Here is a 7,752-nt window from a genome sequence, read left to right as displayed (position 1 = left end):
CAGACAGCCATTTTGCTTTTTTGCATTTGTTTTCCATGGGGATGATCTTGATCCCTGTCTCCTGTACAATGTCATGAACCTCAGTCCATAGTTCATCAGGTACTCTATCAGATCTACGCCCTTAAATCTTCTCACTTCCACTGTATAATCGTAAGGGATTTGATTTAGGTCATACCTGAATGGTCTAGTGGTTTTCCCTACTTTCTTCAATTTAAGTCTGTATTTGGTAACAAAGAGTTCATGATCTGAGCCACAGTCAGGTCCTGGTCTTGTTTTTGTTGACTGTATAGAGCTTCTCCATCTTGGGCTGCAAAGAATATAATCAATTAAATAGAGCTCATTGACAAATTAACCTCAACAATATTATCCAAATCAAAGACACACACTGAGACATGCATATATCTGGACAGACAGAGATCTCATAGTTTTCCACTTGAGATTTAAAATATCTCTTTGCCCCTTTTTTCCCCTTGGCTTGAAGTTCTACTAATTAGCTCTCAGCTGGAGTCTCAGGCAGAGTGGGCTGTGTATCTCAAGGACATGAAAAGAGTTAACTTCAGTTTTTTTCCCTAGGAATGTTTTTGCTTCTCAGACAGGATCAGAACTCCAAAAACAAAGTATCTTAACAAGCCAGCTTTTTCCTAATTGCACGTGCAAAAAGAAATAGTTTTGCAGTTTCAAAAAGATTTCATTTTAGCCAGTTTTTTTTTTTTTTTTTTCTGGATTCTAAAGAATATCATGGCTATATTGTGTTTTTCCTTTCTGTGGTCATGGTCTTGTAGGTTAAATTTTTAAATTGGAGAGTGTTCAAATTCACATCGGCTCTGGTCACAGGTGCAGATTGACTGATAAGGTGTTGTCCCAGCAGGGATTGTTCCTCTGAGATGGCGTGGTCTTGGTTTGATTAGAAGAATCTGAAGAAGTAGGAGAACTTGCAGGAATAGGGGAAGCTTGGTTCTGTTCCCACTTCCTTCTCTCCCACCCCACTGCCCCAAGAGACAGGAGGAGTTAGAAGGGGATTCTTTAGAATTTTAGAAGTGTTTTTTCCAGGCTTTTGATGATAGGAAACACTCCTGGACCAGGAGATCTGGTGGATGGAGAGACCGTGGGGGATGAGGGGATAGGGCAGCAGCAGAAAGACATATGTGGCGTGAGCCCCTTAGATCTGGAATCTGACTGAGTGCCATAAGTTTTTGAGCATATGGAACATCAAAAGGGATGAAATTGGAGGATTGTGTTGTAATTTAGTGGGCCACGAGGAAGCCATTTTTCTTGGTTCCTCAATTTGTACTGGCTCCAAGTTTTGTTGCAAAAGAAAGTGACCCTTTTCTTCTTAAGATTTTCAGGGTCAGATTTTTTTTTCCAGTTCTTCAGAATACAGCCTAGAGGTGAGTGTGAAGGAGGGTCTCAAGACATACCTGAGCCCATTTTTAGAATGGGGTACCGAGAATTCACTGGCCACAGAAGGCGTTCCAGCTGTCCCAGTGAAGGCTCTGTGTGTGATGAGGCACCGTGTGGCTAACGGCACAAATGGCCGACCATCCCAGCAACTGCGTCCGACAGTGAGAGATCACCTCTGAATGTGTGACTGCGAGTGGCACAAACCGTGTGGCTAGGCACTAGCCTAGGCCCAAACCACGGAAAACACCTGGCAACTAGGCCCGGAAAGGACGGAGAGAGTGTTCCCGGAACAACCGTGACTCACCTTTTGAGGATCCTCTGACACGTGCAAGGCATTCTTTGGGATGATTCAGAGGCTGCTCCTAGGCCCCTGTAAATTAAATCATGACAGGGAGGGAAAGTGAAAGAGACAGAGAAGAGAAGCTGAGGGGTAATGTGCTGTTTACTCCTGCTAGGAGGTGGTGGCCTGGGCAATGGGCTCAGTGTCTTGCTTGAACCAATATGGCACATACAGTGCACGGAAGTTGTCTTAGGGGCAGAAGCTCTGATAGCCTGATCTGTTCCATGACTCCCTTTATTCTGCACGGGTGTCTTCTAGCGGCAGGCACCCTAGTGGCTTTTAAAGGCCTGACCCATGCCAACACAATATTGATTTGCCTAGTCCTCAGTTGGAAAGGAGTGAAAAAGAGAGACCTCACCTATTTGGGCGGCAACTGGTGGGGCACAGCGAGCAGTGGGGTCTTCGGGACACACCAGAGGGTGACGCTGGCCAGAGTTCCTCAGTTGCTTCCACAGCCACTTGCCTGTTGGCAGAGGGCCCAAGGAAGAAGGAAAGAGGAAAGGAGACTGGGGGAGGGTCCCCTGAGAGCAATCCCCATAGGCCACCAGATGTTGAAGCAGTATGAGCATGGGTTGGAAAAGAATTTCCAGACCAGAGCACTTGAGAAGGGAGTGAGTTTACTAAGAACAAAGAGCAGAGAGAGAGCGGGCACTGCGAACGCAGCTGGCTGTCAACTCCTGACAGACCAGGAGAGTTGACAGTGTTCATGAGTGTTCATGAGCCAGCTTTTATATCAAGACAAAGAAAATTCCTGCCGGAAGGTTGGCATTAGGTGATTGGTTGGGATGCTATAGGGTGTTTACTGGAGTGGGCATCTTTGCTTAATTGGGAGTCCGGAGGGTTGTTAGTGATTATCAGGGCCTTTTGACAAGGCTACAAAGGGGCTCAGTCAGCTTTGGCGGTGACCTTGGTTCTGGGCTCTGCTTCTGTGGCCTTGGTGCAAGACCTCACACATGTGACCTGGGGCAGCACTCAGCAAGTTCCTCTTTTTAAAGTATTTATTTATGCATTCGGCTGTGGTGGGTCTTAATTGTGGCACACAGGCTCTAAAGCTCGCAGGCCCAGTAGTTGCAGCACGCAAGCTTAGTTGCTCCAGCGTGTGGGATCTTAGTTCCTCGACCAGGGATCTAATCCACGTCCCCTGCATTGCAAGACTGATTCTCAACCACTGGACCACCAAGGAAGTCCCACAAAGAAAGTTTCTGATGCACCTCGGAGTGTCCCGTTAATGCCTAATCTCAATGTTGATTCTAAACCAAGTCTTACCCCCGAGAAGGCTGAGAACCTTTTCTGCCTGCTGTTCCACTCCCCATTGGAATCATCTGGATAATTGCCAGCAGTTGTCCTTAGTCAGGGGCTTCCCAGGTGGTGCAGTGGTAAAGAATCCCCCGCCAATGGAAGGAAACTCAGGAGATGTCGTTTCAATCCCTGGGTCGAGAAGATCCCCTAGAGAAGGAAATGGCCACCCACTCCAGTTTTCTTGCCTGGGAAATCCCATGGACAGAGGAGCCTGACGGGCCACAGTCCATGGGGTCACACAGACAGAGGAGCCTGGCAGGCTACTTTGTGTAAGAAACACACACACACTCTCTGCCTGTCTCTGTCTCTTTCTCCGTGTGTGTCTCTCACTGTATCTCTCTCTTTCTGTTTCTTTCTCTCTGTCTCACTGTCTCTCTCTCTCCCTCTGTCTTTCTCTTCTGATCTGAAGAGGAGGAGGACTGTGCCTAGGAAAACATTCGCTTCTCATTGGAGACGCAGCAGATGCTCTGTGCAGACGCTGCTGTTGTCTCTGATACTGCAGCTGGTGTGGTGATGGCATCTCTGTGGGCAGAGCGGGTCTCAGGACCCAGTCCCTGTTACTACAGACTCAGGAGCCCCTGGTCCATCCTGAGTAACTCTTACCTGCACAGAACTCTGGAGCAAAGAGCCAGAGTCAGGTGAGTGCTTCTTTATGCTCCACCGCTAAGCAAAAGACAGAGGGGGTCTCCAACAGGAGAGAACATTGGAGCTGTGTTTGGGCTGACATTGGGCAGGACACGTGCTGACCCTGCCCCCTGAGCACACCCCGGCTCCGGCTGGATGGAGGGATGATTGGGGAGCAGATCGTGGGGTTTCCAGTGGGGCTTTACTGAGCAAAAATTCAAGTGAGAGATTTTTTTTTTTTTGCTAACATAAAAGGTTTTATGGGATTTATTGAAAGTACCATATAAAACCTAGCTTTTTGGAGTCCCTGGGAATTTGCAGGTAATTATAATTCAGAGGAGAGCTCAAAATGAATGAATGTTTGTATTTCCTCTGTCGTGAGAGATGCTGGGGAAGAGAAGGAGGGGCGGCTCCCTGTGTGCAGAGACAGAGGGCAGAGCATCTGTGAGTGGGTAAGGAGAGCAGTGCTCATCCTCACATGGCTCTCAGCGTATTAGGAAGACAGTGGACAAAGGAGTAAAAAACAAAACAAAGTATGAATTTTGTTTTGAGACTAACAGAGCGGCTTGGTCTGTTGATTGGTCGTGCTGATTGAGGATGACCAGCAGGTGTGTCTGGGCAGGTGAAGCCCGCTGGGCTGGAGTGGGAGAAGGAGCGAGGAGAGTGAAGTGGTGGGAGGGGGGTTCCAGGAGGAGGGAGAATGTGAATCGCTGGGATGAAACCAAAACGTGTTTCCTGCTTTTTCGAGGGCAATTAATTCAGCCGGATCTAGACAGGAACGGAAGACAGGATGGAAGTGAGCTGCTGAAAGTCTTAGGTGCCTGACGGAAGGTTGCCCTCCCACGTGTCCCTACCAGTCGTAAGTAATGAAACATTTTCTTCTGAAAGAGGAAAAAAAACTCTTGGTTTCACTGATCTGTTTTATTAGTTCTCTGGTCTTTATTTCATTTACTTCTGCTCTGATTTTTAGTATTCCTTTCCTTCTGCTAACTTTAGGCTCATTTCTTCTCTTACAGTTCCTTGAAGAATAAAGTTAGCTTGTTAAGTATAAAGTTAATTTGTTAACAAGTTAGCTTGTTAATTTTCCTTTACAAAAAATGTTATTTATTTTAAATTTTAGGGGAAAAACCTCCAAACTTCTCATTGTCAGTAAATAGAGACAAAGCATGTAATACAGGGCTAAAATAATACCCACAGAACCTGAATTTGTCTAGAAATAAGTAACAGTAAAGTGCTGTTTTCTTTGTGGACTTTCTCCCCAAAAACCTAATTAGTTCACCTTGAAAAATGTTTTGTATTCTAATTTGTATTTATGTTGGAGCTCTATATAAGAAAGATCTTGCTGTTTTTGAAAACTTAAAAAGCAAGTTTAATATGTAGTCAGTTTTTACTGTAGTGGTCAGTTCTGTTAGATATATTCTTATTGTTATGCTATAGAGCAGCAGTCTCCAACATTTTGGGGCCTGGATTTGTGGAAGGCAATTTTTCCAGGGACTGGGGAGGGGGATGTTTCTGGATGATTCAAGTGCATTCATAACAACAACTGGAAAAACTGTGCTGATGGGCACTTAATATTCAACAAGTAAATTCACTTAATTTTTACCATTCTGAGGGCTTTTTTTTTTTTTTTTTTCCTGTTTATGGCTCCCCTTGCTGAGCAAATGCTTTTAAAGTCAACGAGGCCCCATTTGTTTAGTTTAGTTTTCCATTACTCTAAGAGGTAGACCAAAAACAGTTGTGATTTCTGTCCAAGCATATTACACCTATATTTTCCTCAAGCGATTTGGATTACTGGCCGTCTATTCAGCTCTTTAATCAATGTGGAGTTTCTTTTTCTCTCTGGAGTGTCTTAATTTCATTCACTTTTTACTTGAGGAACCTCCCGGCTGTTCTGTGTGCTGGCTGTTAACAATCGACATTGCCAGCACCACTGTAGGAGGGTTCCCTTCTCTCCACAACCTCCCCAGCATTTATTGGTTTTAGACCTTTTGCCGATGTCCATTCTAACCTGTGTGAGGTGATACCTCATTGTAGTTTTGATTTGCATTTCTTTTAAGATTTCACAATGTTGAAATATATCCATGTGATTTTTTAGAAAACAGTGAGAGTCAAACTGACCTCCCGAGATCGTCCTCTTGACAGTCTGCTCTGTTTTGAGTTCTTTCTCCGTTACCAACCCAGGGACATTTGTTGAGGGCTGGTGTATTTTACTGACAGCCCCACAGACGTGGTGAATATTAAGTGCCTATGAGAACAGGTCTTTCAGTTGTTGTTACCAACAGTGGCCACAAGGCGGCAGCACTTCTTAATGCTCCACTGTTTTTCTTTTGCAATTTAGCGTCTATTTTCTATTGGAGAAGAGCTGATTTCCAACGTTGTGTTTGTTATAGGTATACAGGAACTTGATTTAGTTATATATGAACGTTTATCTGGTTTTTTTCAGATTCTTTTCCCATATCGGTTCCTTCCATGTGTTCCGTAGACTTCTGTGTGCTAGTCACTAGGTCCTTTTGGATTCTCTAGTTGATAAGTACTCAGTTCAGTTCAGTCGCTCAGTTGTGTCCGACTCTTTGCGACCCCATGAATCGCAGCACGCCAGGCCTCCCAGTACTATGTGTATGTTAATCCCAACCTCTTAATGTCTCCCTTCCCCTACCTTTTTAAAAAATAAAAAATAACTATAAGTGGGTTTTCTAAGCCTGTGAGTTTGTTTCTGTTTATAAATTAGTTCGTTTGAATGAAATGACAGATTCCACCTGTAAGTGACAAGACATTTCTCTTTCCCTCTCTGACAGACTTCACCCAATATGATAAGTCTCTTGATCCATCCACGCTGCGGCCAATGGCGTATTTTCGTTCTTTTTGAGGGCTGAGTGTATTCCAGTGTACAGAGGAGTAGTTACTCTTCATTTCTCTATGGATGGACATTTTGGTTGATGCTGTGTCTTTGATATTGTCAATAGGGCTGCCCTGAAAAGAGGGATGCACGTGTCATTTAAAATTAATCTTCCTTCTGGATCTAAGGCAAGGAGTGGGCTTGCCAGATCACGTGGTAACTCTATAGTTAATGTTTAAAGGAACCTCCATACTGTTTTACTTCATGGCTGCACACCACCCATTTACTTCCCGGCCCAAAGTGTAGGATTCCCTGTTCCCTTCGCCTTCACCAACATTTAATCTTTGTAGATCTTTGAGAAGATGGACATTCTGAGGGGTGTGAGGTGATACCTTGTTGCCATTTTGATTTGCATTTCTCCAGTAATTAGTTATGCTGAGCATCTTTTTTGGTGCTTTATGGCTATCTGGATGCCTTCTTTGGACAAATGTCCATTTAGATCTTTGGCCCATTTTTCTGCTGGGTTGATTGTATTTTTGGTATTGAGCTGCATGAGCCAATTGCATGTTTTGGAGAGAAATTTCTTGTTTCTAAATTCAGTTGCAAACATTTTTTCCCCCTCATTCCCAGTTTTTTTTTAAGTTTGGTTTACGGTTTCCCTTGCAATGCAAAAGCTTTTGAGGTTAGAGGCTCTTTTGTCGAGTTTTGTTTAGTTTTTCATTATTTTAACAGTGGATTTGTTAGGAGAAGCATGCTGACTGAAACCACCCACCCTGGCCAGGCACCATAGTAACTATTTGCATGAATTGTTTTATGACAGGAGGTCCTGGTAAGGAACATGGAACTTATAAGCCACCCCCAACCAGAAGAATTCAGGAAAGATCAAAAGGAGACACCTCATATCTGACCACATCCCAGAATCCTTCTTGCTGGCATCCATCTTGGCTGAACAAGGCATGCCTCACTAGGAAGGACTCTGGGTCAGAATGATTGGCTAAAGACAACCCGGAAACTAATCCCATCACCATAACACCCGAGACCGCAAGCCTTGTGACAGAGCTGCTCTCCTGGGTTCCCTTACCCTCCTGCTCTCCAGCCGGGTGCCCTTTCCCAAGAAAATCTCTTGCTTTGTCAGCGCATGTGTCTCCTCAGACAATTCATTTCCGAGTATTAGACAAGAGCCCAGTTTCGTTCCCTGGGAGGGGTCCCCCTTCCTGCAACGGATCCAAAAGGGCTTGCTGCTGTTTATGTC

The sequence above is a fragment of the Bos indicus genome, unplaced genomic scaffold (genome assembly GCF_029378745.1).
Source record: "Bos indicus isolate NIAB-ARS_2022 breed Sahiwal x Tharparkar unplaced genomic scaffold, NIAB-ARS_B.indTharparkar_mat_pri_1.0 scaffold_78, whole genome shotgun sequence".
NCBI classification, from domain to species: Eukaryota; Metazoa; Chordata; class Mammalia; order Artiodactyla; family Bovidae; genus Bos; species Bos indicus.
Note: the sequence above shows the minus strand (reverse complement) of the source record.